At 32.0% G+C, this 10,477-nt stretch overlaps 1 pseudogene; it reads right to left on the bottom strand.

The window, feature by feature from the left end:
- Window positions 1–4,043: 4,043 nt before the first annotated feature.
- On the bottom strand, window positions 4,044–10,133 carry LOC107904177 (glucosamine inositolphosphorylceramide transferase 1-like; annotated as a pseudogene).
- Between the last annotated feature and the right edge of the window lie 344 nt (window positions 10,134–10,477).

Consider the following 10,477-nt stretch of genomic DNA (forward strand, 5'->3'; position numbering starts at 1 on the left):
ATGATTCTTTTCTTTTTTCTTCCAGTAAATTTTATTTAAATATATTTAATTTGATTTTGTGACTATTTTTATTTTTATTTGGGTAATTTTACATTTTGGTACCTGAACTTGGCTTATGATTCAAATTGGTATCTAATGATTTTTTTTGTCCAATTAGGTACTTGAACTTGGCTTAAGGCTCAATTTAGTACCTAACGTTTTTTTTTTGTTCAATTAGGGTTACGAATAAGAGAAGAGAAAAAAGAAAGAAAGAAAGAAACAGGAAATCAAAGAGAATGAATTAAATTGCTAAAAAAAGAATAGGGTCTAACTATGTAATTTGACTTAAAATTTTCCTATAAAAGGGTGATACAATATTTATACGTCACATCAACTTGCCATTACACTATTAATTACTGTTAATGTGACCGCATTATAATTTTTTAAAGTTTAATAATCAAAACATAATTTAAGTCATACATAAGTGATTAAATCTACAATTTACCCAAAATTAAATACATTTGACTTCTTTTCATAAATAATTATATTTGATTTCAATTAAAATTAAATATTTTAAATATATATTTAACTAAGATATATATTAAATTTCAGATAATTCATTTAATTATTTTATGCAAAATTAATATAATGTAAAAATAAATTCTCAGAGTTAATATTTCTGGTTTAGTTAGTAATATATATATATATATATTGCAATTACAATTGCTACTATATATGTGTAACTTCAATATATATATTTTAACATATAATTATATTAGAATATAATGCAATTTACAACTTAACTTAATAATTAATTTTTTTATCTCTATTTAATTTTTTATTATTTTAATTGAAAAAATTGAAAATAACAAAACAAATAAAATAATATTTAGGCATTAGTCAAAAGTGTTTGAATATTTTTGGGTTAAATTCTACTTTAGTACCTATACTTTGCAAAAGTTATTATTTAGTCCATATACTTTGATTTGATCAATTTTAGTCCCTATACTTTTTGAATTGGTCAAATTTTAATACTTGTACTTCTTAGTTTTCAAAATTTTAGTCTTGACTCGAATAATAACAGTTAAATCCATTTGGTTAAATTCAATTATTAATATAAAATATAAAAAATAAGTAAAAAAGCTCTTACCAAACTTTTGTAAAGTTTTTATTTTAGGGTAAAAATAAAAGATATAGATTGGAATTTTCTATATATTGGATCTCAGAAATAAGATAAAAAAAGAATGATGACTGGTAGAAATCGTTGCAATTTGTATTTGAAATATTTAAACAAGTAAAAAAAATACTATAGAGTATAGTAATTGTAGGGGGGCGGATGTAGCCAAGTGGATCAAGGCAGTGGATTGTGAATCCACCACGCGCGGGTTCAATTCCCGTCGTTCGCCCATTTTCTTTTAATTCTTTTAAAATATATTTTTTTTGTTTTTGTAAAGACGAAGAAAGAAATAATCTCTCCTATTTACCCCGTCGACGAAGAATCAAATTATCACTATATTTATTCTTGTACGATGCGTACAGTTGTAGATTTGGTCCAGATTCTCTAATTGGATCATTTTAAGTCTATGTATTTTTCAAATTTTAGAATTTCAGTCTTGATGCAAATGACAGCCATCAATCCATGAGTTGGATTTTAGTGAGGGACATAACAAGTTGACATGAAATTACATATGTAATAATATGTTTGGCTTATCAAATTTTGGAAAGAGTAGAACTTAAGTTGATTAACTTAACAGTTATCATTTGTTAAGGCTTGAATTTAAAATTTGAAAAATACAGGGACTAAAATGATCAAGTTAAAATATAGAGATCAAATCCATAACTAATACTATCTTATTATTATTATTATTATTATTATTATTATTATTATTATTATCCTTTTAGCTTTTGATTGAGACATGAAGTCAAACATGGACCCAAAGCAGTTCAAAGATATTTAAGGGAAAAAAAAAAAGAATTGGATACAAATAAAAAAAAGAAGAAAATGGACATAGAAAAGAACATGTAAGTGATAGTCTTAGATTAGGTTCTCTTTTTAATTAGTTAATATATGGTCCATAGATATGTGTCTAAAGTCCACAACTTGCATGCACATGCACGTCCATATTGAATTTTTATGCACCTAATTCGGATCTATCTGTAATTTTTTAAAATGTTGACAGAAGAAAATAATAATAATAAACCGCATAAAATATGACACGATAAAAAGCAATACAACGTAGACATACAAATTTTTTTTATTAAAAATAAATCAGACATTGCTTATAATCACATAATTAAAACATTGAAAATTTTAATGTTTTTTTCTCGAATCTCTTTATGTACATTTTACATATAATGAGTTATACAAAAAAATTAATTAAAAAATGAGTTATAGAAAAAATAATGGTGTTTATAAGTAATTTTTTAAGTTTATTTATTTTATTTAAATATTCATATAAAAATAATAATATCATTATATTAATATTGACTTTTTTTTTTGATTAAGCTAATGTGAACTTGGCCACATTCGTCACGTTATATAAGTATAAATTACGCCAAAATATAATGATTATGGAAAGATTGAAAAAGGTGTCAAATACCTATTTGGATACATTTTGTTATTTGTTAAACCTATCGACTGGGGTGAATATGTTTTGTTATTTATTAAAGGGTAAACTACTTAGTTAATCACTCAATTTTTAGATGTTTTCATTTTGCTCACTCAAAATAAAATTCTTACACTTTCATCACTCATTTTTAAGGTGTTTTCATTGAAATCACTCAAGCATTAAATTTCTAATGACAGTTAGTTATAGAAAGCACATCATATTTACATTTTCATTTTAGTTGCCCAACTTCTATGTCCCTTTCATTTTGGTCACCCAAATTTTTTTTTTTAAGTATTGAGGATTATAGTGAAAAAATAGTAGAAACTAAAATAATGCATCAAAAAAATCAAATTGTACTTGTTTACCCCTGGCCAAAGTTCTAATTAATTTAATTTAATTTTCTCCTAAATTTTTAGGTTTCATTTTATGTTTCCAAATTAAAATCAACTCAAATAACTCATCTTTAATAATTGTCTACGAGACACAAATTTCTTTTGATTATGTGACACGCACTAAATCTTCCATGCTAAAATAAAAGCAAAGGAAAATTCATGCAATTAATTCATTTTATCTTCCATACCAAACAAAACTCATAAGTTTTTCATCACTTATTTACCCAAACAAGGAACAAGCAATTAATTTAATTAATTGCCATGATTTTTTTCCCTTTATTTTTAGTTTAGAATGGAAGATTTGAGATTATGTAATCAAAGAAATTTAATTTTTATAAGTAATTATTAAATATAAATTATTTGAGTTGGTTTTGTTAAGATAATATGAAAATATAAAATATATTATTTTTAAAATTTAGGAGATGAAATGAATTAATTTCAATATTTTATTGACAATTCAATTGACATCATTAATTTTCAACATTTTATTTAATTTTAATTTATTTTGATGTTTTAGAATTTAAAATTTTAACATTAATTTTTTTTAAAATTTCGGTAATGGATTGAATTAAACAAACACAATTTTTATCGTTTTTCACTTTAATGAAAGTATAAACATAATGGAACGATGTAACATCCGTTAGAGATTTAACACTTCAATAACTAAAATAAAAACACCTCAAAAATTAAATGATAAAATTACAAATAACCAAAAAGAAAACACCTAAAACCAAGTAATTTACCCATTATTGAACCTACTGAAGAGGGTGAGAAATGACCATCGAATAAGGTGATAAACGCCTTGTTGGATATATATTTTAAAAAAAAAAACTCGTTGAAATTAACAAAAACTCAACATAAACGAATACAAATTTTAAAATATTTAGAACATTTTACATACATTTTAAGAACTTTATCATTTCAACCGATTTTCATAACAAACTTTTAATTAAATTAATTACAGAGAGTGGTTTAATGTAGTAGATGGGAAACATTACTTATATCTGGAACTGGAGTGAACCGGACATTGCACGTCGGCCCCGAACTGGCCGGGTCAAAGGAATTAAAAACAGTTTAAACATTCCATTATCACAAGTTACATTACAACATTCAAAGACCTTTTCTATTCTGTAAGAAAACCTGAACATCAATGTGCAAACTAATCCAAACCAACTTCAAAGAAAAGATGGACAACTCGAAGAAGTGCAAGGGGACACCAATTTACCCAGACAGCATGAGCAAGTTGGAATCATCAGACGACCCACTCTCAAAGCTATTACTTTTGCACTATACATCCCAACGATCCTTCCGGGAATCGAACTCCCACCGCCGGCCACTCATACTACCATACATATCACTGAATTTCCTAAGGCATTCACTTCTTATTTTGTAATGCACATTTGTGTCTCGGCTGATTGCTGCACTGGAAAGTTTTGACGTATCTATTGCCCAAGCAGGTCTCACGTATTCAACGGTTTTAGACGAGCTTGCATTTGCGTATAAGAAGTTCATTAACACATCCTCGCAGTTGAAATACTTGTCGACTACTTCCCTCCCCGGCTTAGCTTGCTCACTCCAATACCGTTCAAAGGCTACTTGACTATCCATGAAAGCAGCCCCTGTAAGAATCATATTATACCCTTTATTTTTTCTGGCATACTTCTCACCACTATACTCCAATCGGCTCCCGTCAACATACCGAGGGTAGAATCCCACAATCCTATCGGGATGTTGACGCCACAACATAAATCCCCGCTCAACATCATCACAAGGCATCATTATATCATCATCAAGCTCAAGAACAGCACGAGTCTTAATCAATGGATCGACCTTGAATCTATTATTGAGGGAGTTCAGATCCTCAACCCTGATCCGAACAGGCACTGCTGAATTGAGATCACTCACCTTAGGCGGTATCCCTTTGTTCCAGACCACAAGGATTTCTTTTACCGAAGCGCACCTCGAATAATGATTCACAAACATTTTCAAATTCCAGAGACGAGCATCGTAAGTCATCGTTAATAACGTAAACTGAGAAAACTGACCCTTCCATGAGTATGGTTCTTCTGCACCACTGCCTCCGTAGATGAATGTAACACCTGTGCAAGACAGCACAACTCCTAAAGCAAATATCAGTGTCAAAACTGATCTTCCAGCAAAGGTGTTTGGCTTTATCCAGCTTCGCAGAAATGAAGGTACTCGATTTAAGCGGCTGAAAACCCGCCTCAATTTCGAAGAAAATACATTTGCTCTTTCCCAAGCAATAAAAGTATCACTTCTCTTCCCTGAGTAATCAGCACACCAGTTAAGGGGATAATGCAGTTCACTGCTCCTAGTAGGACACCTAAGAACAGAATGAGGCCAGAAACCGCTGCAACTGAAGCACATCCAAGAAGAAAACGATGGACTGAGTCTCCTGAAGGTACTCGGTCACCATCCATAACCCCAACCCATTCACCAGACTTTAGCTGCTGTACATCAAGATGATGGTACCGGGCACCATTCCAAGCATTCCGTCCCTTACTGGACTCTTCAAAGGGAAACGGGACTTCAACTTCCTTGTAATCAACCCTTGAAAGAACTTCAACCTTGAATATTCGCACCCGTCGCCCATACGTTTCACCACAGTCCTGACCAATCCGATAAAGATTTCCATTGTACCTAAATGGCCGACCCCCATTACGAGCCCCAAAGTTTCTGTAAGTATTATAAATAGGATTCTTCTTGTGCGGTTTCCAAGGACCAAGAGGAGAGCTGCTATACCAAATTTCCAACCGTCCATTCGTTGTTCCAAAAGAGTTGTGTTCTGAGCCAAAAAGCCAATACTCTCCATTGTGATCAATAATAAATGAATCAATAAGGGGCTTCTTCATGATAACCCGATCAAGTTCCCACTCCAATGGAAAGTTTGTTACTCGATAAAGACGAAGTTCTCCTTTCTGACTGCTTTCGGGCATCATGTATACCTGTAGTCACAAACAAAACAACTAACAATTTTGTCAATGAGATAATATACCACATAGACATAACCATCATGAGTATGCCAATACTTGATCATTATAAGAAATGATAATATTTGAACTGGTCAATCTTAGAAACTCAAAAAGGCTGCCTTAGAAAATCTTGTCCAAAAAATTAGATACTTTTCATCAGTATTAGATTAACTAATTCAGCACAATCCAGCAATTTCACTATCACTGCCTATGTTTTAAGGATAAACCTACATGCTCATGCTCAACAAATCACACCAGTTATGTATGAAATCAAAAGGTGCCTAAAGTTGTCTAAACTGAACACTAAATGTGTCTATATCTTACTGATGTGCATAATAAAAAAAGGAAAAAAAGAAACCAATAGTCTTACTTGGCCAAGATAGTTAAAGACATAAGGGTATGAAAGATGCCATTCCTCGTCCAAGGCTATGCCCAGTTGTTGCCATGTTGCTCCCTTATCGATACTTTTTGCAACTCCTATATCCCCTTGCATGGTGAATGAGTTCTTCGTTTCATAAAATAGGTAAAATACATCTCCCTGGATCATGATGCATTTCAAGTAAACATGAGAATAGATTTCAAAACGTAACAAAAACCAACATTTAACTTAAACTTTAAAAGTCAGGATATTTCATACAAAAGAATACAGGTCTAAATACGAGCGCAAATGTGTTCCAATGAATGATAAATGTGTATGATGAATGAAGCGATAGATTTGCACTCCCCTTGCATGACACAAACCAGCTGAGGCATATCAGTGGACTTATTTACAGGTGATTGTCAAACATTGCCAAACATGGGATGGGGATATGACCCTCCATGGAACCTCCAAACACATGGAAAAAATTCGAAAATGTTGAAAATATTGATATAAGACTCGTACCAATACACTCATGTCCGAGTAACATAGTGTATACCTGTAGTGGATGAGGAAATAACTAACTTATTATCTAATTTAACACCTTAGAAATCAATCTCCTCCATTTAACAAGCACAGCACTTCCCAATTCAACTTAGGTTAACCTACCTCACAGTAAGCACATGTCAACCCCTTTTGTACATAAAATTTTCACCTCCCCAGCCTATGAAGACAAGTTGCTGAAAATTAAATGCAGATGTCTGAAAATTCAGCTTTGAACCCAAAAATCATAGGAAGCACATGCAAATTACATGTCTAAAGGCATTTCAATGTTCAATGATGCATGAAGTTAAAAGCAAGCCACAGACCAGCGCTTAAGGATGGCAATGGTATCTAGCTGCCCACGAAATTAATTCTAGTATTTTTAAGTAAAAAATAGTAGTAGCGGTTCAAAAAGGAGCCACTCACACAAATAAAATAATCCAGTAACATAATCTAACAATGAAAATGCTTTAAAGGACCTGTTTTGCACCATATCTAGGTACCAGCTTAGTTCATGTATACTAAATGTAACAAATACCACATTCCAACTAAGTATAGTAAACCCAAGAATCATATGAGAGGAACTTTGCCAACAATCAATTACTCTATTACGATTACCAACAATCCACAGCAACCACGATGGAAGAAGTGGAGGGAGCAAGCATTCTCACTGATTTAAGGAATTGCCAATGCCAATAATCACAAAGACTAATATACTAATAGGTTGACAACTTTTCCATATCAATCCTTCATGTCAAACTAACTGCGCCACAAGTCAAGGCACGAATCACTAAATCTTTACTCATAAACCTCTACACCTATTCTTAATTGTTCCCGATACTCTCATTGATGTTATCTCCAAGAAAAATGCATAAAGAGGCTTAAGAAACAAGCTTGAGTCATCCAATGTCAAGAAAACAAAAGTAGTGTAGTTAATGTCAACTCAAAAGTGTATTCTAGCTACTTTTGTATTTGTTACCGATCAGCAGGTCACTTCTAATGTTCTTTTGTACAATAATAAAACAACCGAACTCTCTGTAAAAATGGGACTTTTAATTCAAGTCTGCATCATTCTGTAGTAATCATATTACTCGAACATGGGTGTAAGAGTCAGATAAGGGTTTACATCTGACAAGGGAGTGCCCAACCCAAATCCTAATACAAATTGGAAAACAGCAAATATTAACAAAAACGGCACCACGAGCCCTACGATTCCTCTCTCTCGGCAGACTTTTCTATTGCACCGACATATCTAGCAAAAACAAAATCTATATATTCACAGATCTGTGGATTTCCCTGCATATTTCATTGTCAATATAGACTTTAACCCACAAGCTAAAATGGATTGGTTTCTGGAAAGTCAATTATACAGCTCTGCACCTTATATAGTTCACCCTACTTCAACAACATAAAGTTGAAGACAATAAACCCCAAAATAAATACTATATCATTGTCAATAGTAAATTGATATCATATATGGCCCAATCAATTGCATCGACCAAGCGTAACATGTATGATACAATACACGCTGATATCAAACAAAAGACATATTTAGTCAAAGAACTTTGGATATAAACAAAAGAAAATTTCTGCAGCTGGTTGAAATAAAAAATTACCAAAAGAAAAAAAGAGTTGAAGTTGGACATATTTAACTAATTAAATATGTGATATAAAAATTCTCAGCTTACTACTGTTTATTGGGCCTAAAAAAATTCTCCTACCTTGGTTAAAGATACAAAATAAAACAGAATCAACTAGCAGAAACAGGTGAATAAACAAATAATTGCCAATAACATAATAAAAATATTTAAAAGGATAAAGTAAACAATAGTTACCTGAACATAAAGAAAAGGATCAGCCACAAAATTACTAGGGAAACCAGAATCAGAAGCTGAAGCACAGGTTATAACTGGGTTAGCTACCGGCCATGCTGCACTCTCATTTCTCCATATTTCAGTCTAAAAATTTCCACATATTAAAACCACCATTAAGAAAAACCAAACTTTAAAAGAAACCAGCATTAAAGCCAATATTCAACAGTACATCAGAAGAGAAGTAGACCCCCTCCCCCCCCCCCCCCACAAAAACAACGTTCACAAAAACCAAGCAAAACCCAGAAATAAGAAAGTTGGCATGTATTAAAAGCCAAAAGAAAAGCTTACTGAAATGAAAAGACCCAATTTTTTTAAATGACATTTTTACATAATTACTACATACAATGATGAAAAACAACAAATAGAAAGCTATAAAAACTGAGTTATTTCATTTAAGTAGAACTTATAAGAAATCGGCACAAAAGATTACATCTATAACTGTACATGCATAAGAAAATTCCCCACAAAGAATCACACTAACACACCAAAAAGAAAAGGCAAACAGAACCCAGAAATAAGAAAAATTGCATGTTTTGATAGCCAATTTCCTTTCTTTAAAAAAAAAAGTAATCAGCATAAAGCTTTCACGTTAACTGTAGATGCATTAGAGAAAAACTCAAAAAAATAAGAAAAAATAAACAAAACCCAGAAATAAGAAAATTTGCTTGTTTTGATTGCCAAAAAAAAAATCTACTGAAATGAGAAAACCCATTTTAAATAAAAAAAATGACATTTTTACATGATAACTACAAACAATGATGAAAAATAAAAAATAAAGAAGCAAAAAAATAACAGCCCATAATAAAAAGGACTTACAGTTTCAATGGGTTTGAGAGAGAATGGCGACTGTCCAAAAAAAACACCAATAGCCCAAGACCCTTCATTATCTTCTTGACAACCAAGCCAAGGCAAACCCTTACGTTCATTTAAACTGACCGGCGGCGTTAAAATCAGCCACCCATATAGAACAGCGATCAACCCATTTATAACAAAGCAAACCAAACAAAATACGAACCCCGCTGCTACCACCCTCCCACCGCCGCCACCGCCACCACTAGCACTGTTACTATTCCCACTAGAATTGCTATTATGATTGTAGTGGTGTTGGTGATAACAATGATTACGGTAATGCTGCCACCACTTCATGCAGCAGTTTCCTCCACCACCGCCGTTGTCACCGCCTCCAGCAACCACCATAGTAACCACCGTAGTTCGTTTTTATTTTCTTTTTCTCAGGGAAAAATCACCACCATTTTGCTTTCCTTTATTTTTTCCTTGAAATTAGAGCAAAGAAAACGTTACATTACAAAGGCATAGCATAAAAAAGTTGCATAATATTTGTGTCATTGAAGGGAAAGAAACAAATAAATAAAATTTAAAAACATGGCTTAATTTTTTAAATAAATTCTTCTTTTTTGAAAATTTAATTTGATAACGGGGTGGTAATTCGGCATGGGTTACCGTGTAGTTCACTCGCTCTACATGAATGCCACGTGTAAATCAGTGTGTTTCACACGTGGAGTGTTAATGAGTGAATAAACATTGACGTGGAAGAGAAGTGAAATGTAAATGGATTTATAAAATACATTGCGGAATGGATATACATTTTTCAAAATCTCGGTTGCAAATAATAATTAAAAATAACCAACTTAATGCTCTAGTCTGCTTTCACCAGATCAACCAAACAAATACAACTACAATCAAAAACCCACAATTACAGATTTATATA

This window comes from Gossypium hirsutum, chromosome D05 (assembly GCF_007990345.1).
Source record: "Gossypium hirsutum isolate 1008001.06 chromosome D05, Gossypium_hirsutum_v2.1, whole genome shotgun sequence".
Lineage (NCBI taxonomy): Eukaryota > Viridiplantae > Streptophyta > Magnoliopsida > Malvales > Malvaceae > Gossypium > Gossypium hirsutum.